The sequence below is a fragment of the Trichosurus vulpecula genome, chromosome 8, assembly GCF_011100635.1.
Source record: "Trichosurus vulpecula isolate mTriVul1 chromosome 8, mTriVul1.pri, whole genome shotgun sequence".
Lineage (NCBI taxonomy): Eukaryota > Metazoa > Chordata > Mammalia > Diprotodontia > Phalangeridae > Trichosurus > Trichosurus vulpecula.
The window spans coordinates 53,528,332-53,540,961 of NC_050580.1; the positions used below are offsets into that span (position 1 = coordinate 53,528,332).

The following is a 12,630-nucleotide window of genomic DNA, read 5'->3' on the forward strand; positions in this document are numbered from 1 at the left end:
CTTTACAAACACAATCTCATCTGATCTCCCCAGCAACCCTAACAGTCAATCTGCTGTCATCCCCATTTTACAGGTAAGGGGTCAGCACCAGAGGGGCTGAATTATTTACCCAAGGTCACGCTAATACGAGTAGTCAGAGGCAGGATCTGAACCCAGAGCCCTGTGGACTTCAGATCTACTCCTTTCCCCACCCCTCCTTGCTGCTGCTTCTCAGTGTTTATTCAGGCTCTTCACAGCCCCAAGCATAGGGCTCAGCAGAATCCTAGAATCAGAGTCAGAATGAGTGGAGCTAGAATGGGTTCTAGCCCTCACCTAAAGTAGAAAGCGGGGCACTAATCTGTACAGAAGGCTCCCTGCGGGCTGCATACTGATTCATTTTGAAATGTAATATTATCTATGTTTTATTGTATTTTTATTTATTCTGTTAAGTATTTGCCAATTCCATTTTCATCTGGTTCAGGCAGCACGCCGGAGTGATGTGGGCCAAATGAGGCCCCAAGCTGAGTGTCTGACGCTGCTGGTCCAGACCAACCCCTTCATATTGCAAACAGGGAAACTGAGACTTAGGGTGATTGTGAGTGTGCAAGCCAGGATCAGAACCCTGCATCCTGAGTCCTGATCTGGTGTTCTTTCTTGTTCCTCCTACTATACCCTACTGCACATAAATATTAATATATGATCATTAATATGAATAAATATTCCCCCTCCCCTGCAGTAGAGTGTAAGCTTTTGAGGGAAAGAGCTAGGTGTTTTTCATTTTCTCCTTCTATGCTCTTTACTTGGAATAGTGCCTCATACAGTTTTGTTGCTGTTTAGTCGTTTCAGTGATATCTGACTCTTCATCACCCCATCTGAGGTTTTCTTGACAAAGACACTAAAGTGGTTTGCCATTTCTTTCTTCAACTCATTCTATAGATGAGCAAATTGAGGCAAACAAGGTGAAGTGGCTTGCCCAAGGCCACACAACTAACACACGTCTGAGGCAGGATCTGAACCCAGGAAGATGAGTCTTCCTAACTCCAGGCCTGTCACTCTGTCCACTGTGCCACCACATAAGAGATGCTTAATGAATTTAAAACTTTGTTGATCACTTGTCCCTCTTAGCCAGTTGTGGCCCCAGTTCCTCTGGCTATGTTGACCAGTTGTGTGGGCAACCCTGGCTTCTCTGCAGCCTGTCTCTTAGTAACCTAGGTTACTTCTTGCTCATTTTTTTTCTGAATATCCACGTCAAAGAACAAGGGATATCTGGTACCATTAGAATTAGCAGGCCTCGTATTTTTTTTATTCTGTTTCTGTTTTGCAGGAAGCAATTGGAAGGGAGAAAAATGGCAGTGTGATTAGAAGATGAGGTACAGACACTCCTTGGCAGGTTCAGAACAGCACCTCAGTCTCCAAATGGAGCCAAGTCTTTGAAACATGAGGGTTAAAGTTGTTTTCAGCCACCGAGGCCATTGCCTTTAAGAAAGAAAAAGAAAAAAGAAACATCTCTTCCTTCTCAGAAGTCTTCTGTATAAAGTGCATCCCTAAAAGATGTATTTAATACATCTTTCTTTATGTGTTAATTAGACTTTCCCCTTCGACAGCTAGACTGCATCTGTTTACCCCAAATGAGCCTGGGTGCTGCTTTTCCTCCATCTCTCACAGAGGGTAATTATTTATTGTTTGCTGACTGTTGACAAGTGTGTAGAACACTGGAGAGATAGTAGAGGGGGAAGGAAAAGGTCCCTGCCTCAGGGGCTTCAATTCTAAGGCAGACCAAATGAGTGATCTATTAACAGCTGCTAAGGTAGTAATGTATACACCCTGTAGGGACACAGTCTGTGTTGGGAGGTTGTGTGGTGGTGAAGAGAGAGAGTGTCGCGCATATGGCAGGACAAGACTGGGCTTTAGTCCTGCCCAATCTATCCCTTCCCACTAGGGCCACCTAGCTGTGAGGATAAAGTCTTCATGAGCTGGTTAGTCAATTCATCACCATTGACTGAGGATCAAGGTGGGGAAGAACAATCATGTAGGGTTTGTCTGTGGGGTTATTCTATTTCCTGAGTCCAAGGGATGAATTATGGGGAGAGCAGATGAGGCATTCTCAAGAATGGGCATAAGGAAGATAAACCTGGGGAGCCATGGCAGCTATTTTGGTCAGTGCTGAGCTCTGAGGAGAGAGGAGAGCCATGCTCTAAACCCTGAATTGGCACAGGGAAGTTTAGGGAAGGAAATAAAATCACCTGAAGTCAAACTAAGCTCAGGAAGCAGAGCAATGAGAGGTAAACAGAGACTTGGTTAAAAAGAGGTAGTCTCAGAAAGTGAAAGCCAAGACAAATGGAGGTTATCCGTGGAAATCGAGAAACTTGACTTCTGTCTGGCCCCTGAGTAGAACAATGTAAACTATGATTCTTGGCTGGATGAATCCCTGATCCTACCTGTGGAATTCTTCCTTGGGCTTAGGGAAGATGGACCAACCACTGGCCCTGGCAGAACCTTTCATGACCAACAATAGCTGGGTCCCACATCAACTTGGGACCCATTTATCACCTGAAGACATACTTTTATTTCTGGCTAATGTCAATGATAGTTGTTTGAGCATGGAGAGGGTGGCTCTGAGGGTCAACAATGATGGTTATTGGGCCTTTTTGGCCTCTCTGCCTTCCTTCAAATCTCAGCTAAAATCCCCCTTTCTGCAAGAAGCCTTTCTCAGTCCCCCTTAATGCTAGCACCTTCCTCTGAGGTTACCTCCAACTTATCCTGTTTATATCTTGTTTGTACAGAGTTGTCTGTATGTTGTCTCTCCCATTAGATAGTGAGGTCCTTGAAGGCAGAGACCATTTTTGCCTTTGTTTGCATCCGAGCACTTAGCACAGTTCTTGACATGTAGAAAGTACTTAATAAATGCTTGTTGACAGCAAGATGCTTGTCACATCCTTCTTTAGCCCCAGAACTCCGGGATTGGGAATCAAGGCACCTGCGTCCCATTCCTGTCTATGTCACTGACTCATTGCATGCCTCTCAGCTAGTCTTTCATCCTTGCATAGAGGAAAGCACCTTGGATTTAGATTCAGAAGACCTGGATTTAAATCCCAGGTTACAATCAATACAATCCAGAACAAGTCCCTTCGCCTTCTCTGGACTTCATCTTCCTTATCTTTAAAATGAATGGGGTGAATTAGATACTCTCATAAGATCCTTTCCGACTCAAGATTGCTGTGATTCTGTGACCTGGATTTCAGTCCTCTATCTTCAACTTAATAACCAGATGACTTTGGACAAGTCACTTAACCACTCTGACTCTCAGATTCCTTGTCTGTCTACTCTAGCTCTCTTTTCATAGGGCGGTTGTAAAAGATCAAATGTACGAACCAAGTATGACAAGCACTTTTCCAGGCCTTTGTAAATGGAAGCTTTTCTTCTGCCTCTTCTTTGGGAATGCAGTTTCTACCTCTGCAGAACAGTGACGACACAATTGGTCTGCTTGTTCCTCATTCCCACCTTCTCCAAAGATGTCACCAACATGAAGTCCCTATTTCTTGGCTCTTATACAATCATGAAATTGGAAAGGACCTTAGAGGTCCAAGTCAGGGAGTTCCTCCACCACAGAAGTGTCAAACATGTAGCCTCTGGACCACACGTGGCCCACGCTACTGCCACGTATGGCTCAAACTCGATTAAAATGTAGGTTCTATTGGATTTTACTACATCATTGTATTAATAGGAAAAAGAGAAAATATTAACACGTGTGGTTTTTTAAATCAATATGTGGCCCACAGGGATCCTTAACTATGGTTTAGTGGCCTCTGTTTCTATTTGGATTTGACATCACCACTCTACAACATCCGCTAACAGTCTTTGCTTGAACACTTATGATAATGGAGAGTTCATTACCTCAAGAGGCAGCCTATTTTATTTTTAACAGCTCCAATTATTGACAAGTTTCTCCTCGTTTTGAAACTACCACCCACTGATTTTTTTAACCTCTAGAATATCACAGAATATCTAATAATTTTTCCATATAATAGGCTTTCATTTGAAGTCATCTCCTCCAAATTTTTATCTCATCGAAGCTTCACATCCTCATTTGCTTTAACCGTTGAGGAGCCATTCAAACTTTCAACATTCTGCCTTCCTAAGGGATATCTTTTAGTTGGTTACTATGCTTCTTAAAATGTAGCACCCAGAGTGCAACACAGTATTCCAAATGTGGTCAGACCGTTGCAGAGTAGAATGAGTTTATTACTAATTTCCCTTGTCCCATCGTGGTTTTATGTTACTATTTGTTTATGTGTGTAATGGGGATTTGGCACATGGACAGATCACCCAAGATGGAGTCGTGTACATGGAAGATGCTGGAGGCCTGCTTCTGGGAGGCAGGAAATTTGGTGCTTGTGTTGGCATTCTGCGTTGGCCTACTGTGTGGTTGAAAGCAGCCTTTTCCTTTGGCTCTATAGCTAGAACGATCCATGTCTTTAAAACAACCTGGCCAAGAGCACTTGCCCCTTTCCCCTGCATTCCTATCTAAAGGTGAAAAATTCCTTTACTTGCAGCAGAACGGCCATACATACACTAGTTTTCCTGTCTCCCATGAGCAGATGTCCTGTGTCTTCCATATAAGTGACTCCATCTTAGGTAATCTGAGCATACTCTAAACTCCATTACCTATGCCTTATCTTTCCTACTAGAGTTTAAGCACTTGAGGACAAAGACCGTGTCTTACTTGCCTTTGCATTTCCTTCACTACCATGTTTTGCATAAGGTAGGCAATCAGTAATTGTTGAGTGAATGTTTCCATGAAGTTTAAAATAATATTGGTTCTTTTGGAAAACATACCAGTCAGTCAGTCACCTAGCATTCATGAAGCACCTACTATGTAGCAGGCGTTGTGCTAAGCACTGGGGATATAAAGAAGGGCAAAAACCCTACCAACCCACTATCCCTATCTACAAGGAGCTCACATTCATTGGTTCACGTTAAGCTTGCATTCAACTAAATTTCCTATTCCTTTTTCTCATGAACTGCTATTAAAAAGGGCTTAACATTTATCCTTTTTTTAACATTCATCTTGTTAGTCTCCTCTGGGGGTTTCCAGGCCAGACCTGTTTCTCATACTGGTACCTGCCATGCTAATCATCTTGAACAGAGACACAAAGAGTTTATCAAGTCCCAAGCATCAGTCCTTAGGTTCTTGGCCCTAAAAGGGAGTGATGGGTAGTCAGAGAGAATTAGACAGCTTTGTTAGCTTCTACTTGGGCTAACATCCCCTTCCCTCATCCTATGGCCATAGCTGCTCTCCTGGCTTTTCTGCCCTAAGGACATAGGTAGGAGGAGGGAGGGGTGCTAAATGTACCACCTAGCCCTCTTTACCCAGGCCATCAGCTGGGCCATGGCAAAGAAAGAACCATAGTGGTTCTCACACTGAACTGTTCTGTGCTGTCCTGTGATAGTCTCTGCTTCTTTACATTGAGAAATCCACTTCCCAAGATTTACATCTTATCTGCCTTTGTATCTAGTCCCTCCCTCTCTTGGTGGCCTAGCTCTTCTTCATCCATAGAGTGTAAACCATTTGAAGACAGGGACTATTTGGGGCTTGGTTCAGCATATTCTGTTTTTTTACTGGATGTGTGATGTTTTTATCGATATAAGGAACTCCTGGTGGGGAAATCCCTTCTAACAATGCAGATTGGCACGTATTCTTCAATTTACAGCCTTAGAGAAGATGTAGTGGATAGAGAGCAGGACTTGGAGTTAGGACCAGCTGGGTTCAAATCCTGCCTTTGATAACTATTGGCTGTGTGATTCTGGGCAAGTCATTTAATCTCTTAGTATTTTGCACATAGAAGGTGATTCATACCATGTCACACACACACACACACACACACACACACACCCTCTCCCCCCAGTTCAATAAACTCCAATGTCTCCTTTTTGCCTTTAGGAGCAAAAACAAAATGCTCTGTTTGGCATTCAAAGTCCTTGCTAACCCAGCTCCCTCCTTCCTTTCGAGTCTCCTTATACCTTACTCCCCAACACGTACGCTTCCATCCAATGACACCAGTCCCTTGGCTATTCTATGAACAAGACACTCCATCTCTCTTAGCTCTGGGCGTTCGCTCTGGCATTCACTTCTCTCATGCTTGGAATGCTCTCCCTCATCAACTCCAGCTACTGATTCTCCGGTTCCCTTTAAGTCCCAACCCAAATCCCACCTTCTGTAGGAAGCCTTCACCAACCTCTCTTTATTCCATTGCCTTCCCACTGTTATTCCCTATTCATCCTGTATATAGCTTGTTTTGCATAAATTTGTTTGCATGTTGTCTCCCTCCATTAGATTGTAAGCTCCTTGAGGGAAGGGACTGTCTTTTTACTCTTTTTGTATCCTAGTGCTTAGAACAGTGCCTGACATAGTAGGTACTTAATAAATGTTTATTGTTTGATTAATTAAAATGTTTTTTGGATGGGAATGGACTAATGAAAGTCTGGGCAATTGCATCCCAGACTTTGTACTGGAATGCAAATAGTAATGAAAATAATGAAGATCGTAATCTGTTTCACAAACAGCAAGATCATAGGAGGAGAGAATGGGAGATTTGGCGTCTTCCTTTTTCTGTCAAAATGAGGCTGAGCATTGCTACACTATGGCTTCAGTCTCTTCTGTAAGACGTTTGATGTAGAGTGTCTAGCTTTGGTTTACAGAGAAGAAAATTGGGAGGAAGGGGCCCCCAGTTGGGATGGCGCTTCTCAGTGAGAAGCTATTGTTTATAACAGCACCTTAGACTCATAGTCCAGTGAGGATGAGGGCGAGGTGGGGAGTACCCAAACATATGCCTACCATTGTTTACAATGTGGTTATAGAATTCCTAACTGTTCTCTACTTCATTAATGCAGATAATGAAGAGTTAACAGTGTTTAGCTTCTTTCCCTAGAGCAACCCTTAGCATTTTTGTTTCTCTTGTGATATTTATCATAACCTCCCCGTGATGCTGGGAGATGACAGTCTTAGCCCTCTTTCCTGGCCTTCTCTCTTGATTGGCCTCAAGCTGGCTTATGTGGCTGGAATGTGGATGTTGGGGGAGTAGATAAATCGGGTTCAACTAGGCAGGGGAGTTCACTTAATTCTCTTCTGGTGTCATAGTTTGGACTTGAAACCTAAGGAACAGAGTCCTGAAACATTGATTATTATTAGCCCGCATTCGTTTGACACTTTGAAGTATGCGCAGCTTTTTACATAGATTAACTTACTGTTCATCACAACAACCCTGGGAAGTATAGTAGATGCTATCATTGTCAGCCCTATCTTACAGTTCAGGAAACTGAGAGGTTAAATGATTTAGCTAGACAGCTAGCACATGACCGAGGCAGGATTAGAACTCAGGTCATCCTGATTCCAAGCCCAACGCATCACCTCTCCCGATCTTTAAAACTTGTGGCATTGATACAACCTCTGGACTAACCTTATGGTGAAACCAGTGGGGTTGAGAGCATCAGGTCCTTTAGACTTATTGAGCATTCTTACCTGTCCATTCATATCATAGGGTCACAGAGTTTGAGCAAAGGGAAGGGACCCGAGAGGCCCTTAAGTCTTACTTCCTTATTTTATAAGTAAGCAAATGAGACCAAGAGGTCAGGTGACTTGCCCAGGGAACAAGAAGCAGCAAAAGAACAGAATCAAACTTTGGTTCTCCAACACCAAACCCAGCCCCCTCCCCCCAAGACCATCCTACATCTTGATCTATATCCCCAGAAGATGGCTAGCTTCTCTGTTTTACATATAAGAACCTTGGATCCCAGCGTAGAGTGTGGTGGTCATACATTCTTATTGTTCAGTTATTTCAATCGTGTCTGACTCCTCATGACCCCATTTGGGTTTTGTTGTTTTTTTTTTTGGCAAAGATACTGGAATGGTTTGCCATTTCCTTCTCCAGCTCATTTTACAGATGAGGAAACTAAAGCAGAGTTAAGTGACTTGCACAGGGTCACACAGCTAGTGTCTGAGGCTGTATTTGAACTCAGTAATATGAGTCTTCCTGACTTCAAGCCTGCCACTCTATCTACTGTGCCACCTAGCTGCCCATCATCCATAACCAAATCAATTACCAGTGCCTTTTATATGCTAGGCATTGCCCATAGGTGATGAGAATAAAAAGACAAAACTAAGACAGTCCCCACCATCAAGGAATTTGTACTTAACTAGAAGTCGATAGCAGAGCTAGAATTAGAATGTAGTTCTCCTGATTCTCAGCAAGGACTTGGTGCTAGACTGGGACACTAAGCTGTGCCATGGCTAACCTAGAAATGGGACAGGAGGCGAAGTCTCTCTGGGGACTCCAAGGTGGAATGTGATGGAGCCGGAAGACTTGGGTCCAGATCTCAGTTCTTCCACTTACTACACATGTGACGTTGGACAAATCATTCCCCCTCTGTGGGCCTCAGCTTTCTCACTTACAAAATGATGGGGAAGGGAGGTGGAAGTGGGACTGGACAGTCTCCAAAGTCCTTTCCAGCTCTAAAGCCTATCACTTATATCCTATGGTAATGAGAAGGGATAACATGAAGAGCATGTGTGTTGGTGGAAAGTCGACTACAGTTCTGGGAAGGCGGGGAATATGCTGGCTGGGTAATTACAGTGCTTCTTGCCTTAAATATAATGTTAAAACTGCACCTTTAATTAGTGCACTTAGAAAAGGTCACTAGCAATTACCAGGGAAACAAAGTGGGAACAAGCAAGTAATCGGTTATGAGAAAGCCCGAGAAGGACCATTCTGAGCAGCATATAATTGAGGAGAAAATGGATAAAAGTCCAAGAAATTACAGGGTTAGTGACAGCTGAGGCTGTACTGGCCCATCCTCACTCCTCATCCCTCCTTGCTAGGGGTCTAGGCACCAGGTCTTGGAGTGTCACAGTCAGGGACCTCCTTCACTGTGTGTGTCTCTCTATGCCAGATGGCGGTATCTGTGATTGATTCTTCACAGTACCAAGTCATCCCCAGCTGGCTAGTGACAGTGTCCCCTCCCTCTTCCACCACTTAGCAGGGACCAGTCAATGAAATCAGCTGGACACTGAGGTTTGGGGAACATGATGTGTCTGGGTACTCTTAGGCAGACCACTGATTCATTGGGATACTTTGGATGAAGTAATTTTCATGACAGCAGCAGCATGTACAGCATTAAATCAGGAGAATCAGGATATCTGTTTTTGAATCCTAGGTCTTTCATTTACTGCCTGTGTGACCTTAAACAAGTCACCTAACTATGTTTCCTCATCTGTAAAAGAGGGGTTAGATGTGACCACCTGTACTTTAAATCTATGATCATATTCTCATCATAGAGTGATAGATTTAGAGCTGGGAGGGACCTTAGAAAACATCGAGGCCAACTTCTCATTTGACAGATAAGGAAACTGAGGCCCAGAGAAGTTAAATGAATTTGCCAGGTTGACATAGCTAGTATGCGTCTGAGGTGAGAGTAGAACCCCTGGTCTTCTTGACTCCCAGTTATATCCACTATATAACACTGCCTCTTCTATGATTCAGCTACCTGGCTGGCCAGTGACAAAAAATTGTACAAGCTTCTCTTCTTCTAGCCCAATCCCCTCATTTCAAAAATCAAGTTCAGAGAGGTTAAAGGACAATGCCCATAGTACCCAGGGACTAAGCAGCAAAGGTGAGATCCAAACCCTGCTCTTCTGACTCAGAATCCATCAATCTTTCTGCTCACTGGGCACCACAGTACCCTACTTCTGTGTCCAGCCCCCTCCATCACCTTAGCTTATGGGAATAACTTCCCTGAGCAGAAGCAATGGCACCAAACAAATGGTATTCTCCGGTGTCATGGGGCTGAAAGTAATACCTTAAGTCTACCAGTGCACTGTTTTTATTTTATCTTGTTTTCAATTGTTATTGCTATCTTTTATTTTTACCTCACCTTTGTTTTCCAACTGATATACTCCTTCCCAAGATCAGAACATCAACTATGTCTAATATTGTATGTAGTATTTCTTACACATAGTCCTCCACTTCTGCAAAGAGAGAGAAATGTATTCTCATATGTCTAATTTGGGGATCAAACTTGGTCATTATTATTTCACAGTATTCTATTTTTATAATTTTATTTTATTGTTTTAGAGGCAGCTAGTTGGATCTGGAGTCAGGAAGACCTGAATTCAAATCTGGCCTCAGACATTTACTGGCTATAATATATACTATATACAGCATATGTACATATATATGCATATATATACATACATATACATACAGAGTACTCTACGCAAGTCTTTTGATATCGATCTGCTTCAATTTTCTCATCTATAAAATGGAGATAATATTACTTATCTCCCAGGGTTGTTGTAAGGAAAAAATGAGATGTTTATAAAGTGCCTTGCAAACTTTGTACTATACAAATGCTAGTTATTGTTTTATTATAATTTCCATTTACAATGCTATATTTTTATGTATATTGTTTTCCTCATTCTGCTTACTTCGTTTTGCATCAGTTCATATATGTCTTCCTAGGCTTCTCGGTATTTATTATATTCATTATTTTTTAGAAGACAGTAATATTCTTTTATATATGTGTATATATTTAGCCATTCTCCAACAAATGAGATAATAATTGTAGGGTACTTAACACAGTGCCTGGCACATATTAAGCACTACATAAATACTATTATTATTTTGTTTGTAATTCTTTGCTTTGAGAAAAATTGTTACTATAAATATTTTGGTGTATATTGGAACCTGCTTTTTATCTTTGACCTCCTTTATGCATTTGTTCTTTCCCCATTTACTGTAAACACTTTGAGAATAGGTATTGTTCTATTCTTTACATGTGTGTCTCCCTAGCACAGTGCCTGGCATACAGTAGGTATCTAATAAGTGCTTATTAATTGCATTATATGCCTAGCAGTGGAATCCCTAGGTTAAAGGATGTTAACATTTTAGTTGCTTTCTTATGAACTCTATAATGCTGAATCTACCTTTTATTGGTGGATATAGAAAAAATCACTAGTCCTTTTCTGCCAAAAGAATTCCAACCACTTCCATGTTCATTTTCACCTTGATCTTTATAACCTCCCTATAAACAAAATAGGAAAGTGTTGTGGGAAAAGTGGGGAAGAAGATGGTATTAGCCCCTGTTTTAAAGGAATACACCCAAAGTGCAGGAATGGTTTACCCTAAGGTCATCTATCATTTAAACAGCCTAATCCAGCCAGGCTTAAAGGCTAGGATTCCTAACTCTAATAGGGTGCACTACACATTAGGCTATCATGCTTAATCATTAATTCACATCTAGAGGGATATCAGCTTTGTGAAAACAGGGAACTTGTCTCTTCTGGAGGCTCTAGAAAGCTCCTAGAATGTGCCAAATTATTAATCATATCTTAAAGCCACCATAGTGCCTCTGAGTGTCCTGCACCTAAAGACTGTAATGAACAGGGATGGAAAAGGAAGGTTTAAGAATTTCCCCAAGAAGGACAAGAGAGGTGCCTACGGTGTGCTAGTCTGGAGGGCACTCAGGCTGTGCTTAGAAATCAGCTGTCAAAGCTCTTCCCAGGAGAACCATGGGCTTGTGGAATGAATACTCGTCCTGGAATCAGGAGACATCTGTGTTTAAACCTACATTGACAGCAGATGGTGTGGCCCCTCAGACAAGTCACCCAAATTCTTTTTGCACCTCAGGTTTCTCATTTGCTATCAAACTGATCTTCTATAAATGTGTTTGACCTTGTCACCCCCCTATTCAATAAACTCTAGGGGCTCCCTAACACCACCAGGATAAAATATAAAATCCTCTGACTTAAAATCATCCATATCCTGGCTCCTTCCTACTTTCCCAGTCTTCTTATGCCTTATATGGCTTCCTTCCCAAGACTAGATACTCCACCTCCTGACTTTGCATTGTCACTTTCTGCCCCTTATGCCTGAAACTCTTGCTCATTCTCTCTCTCTCTCTCTCTCTCTCTCTCTCTCTCTCTGTCTTTCTCTCTTTCTCTCTGTCTGTCTCTGTCTCTCCATCTGTCTGTCTTTGTATCTCTCTCTGTCGGTGTCTGTCTCTATGTCTCTCTCACTGTCTGTGTCATCTCTGTGTCTCTGTCTTTCTCTGTGTGTCTCTGTCTCTCTGTGTCTCTCTCTGTTTCTCTCTCTGTCTCTGTCTCTGTCTTTGTCTCTGTCTCTCTCTGTCTCTCTCTCTGTCTTTCTCCCTTCTCTATTTTTCTCTCCTCCCCTTCTCTCCCTCTCCCCCCTCCTTCTCTCCCTCTCCCCCTCCTTCTCTCTCTCTCTCTGTCTCTCTGTCTCTGTCTCTTCATCTGCCTGTCTTTGTATCTATCTCTGTCAGTGTCTGTCTCTATGTCTCTCTCACTGTGTCTGTCTGTGTCATCTCTGTGTCTCTGTCTTTCTCTGTGTGTCTCTGTCTCTGTGTCTCTGTCTCTCTGTGTCTCTCTCTGTTTCTCTCTCTGTCTCTGTCTCTCTCTGTTTCTCTCTCTGTCTCTGTCTCTCTCTCTGTCTCTGACTCTGTCTCTGTCTCTCTCTTTCTCTCTCTCTCTCTCTCTCTCTCTCTCTCTCTCTTTCTCTCTGTCTGTCTCTGTCTCTGTCTCTCCATCTGCCTGTCTTTGTATCTCTCTCTGTCTGTGTCTGTCTGTGTCATCTCTGT

General features: G+C 42.6%; 1 protein-coding gene across 2 annotated transcripts in view; it reads left to right on the forward strand.

The window, feature by feature from the left end:
• CDH23 (cadherin related 23) overlaps positions 1–12,630 on the forward strand; it is a 552,108-nt gene that overhangs the window by 92,089 nt on the left and 447,389 nt on the right. The window lies entirely within an intron of this gene.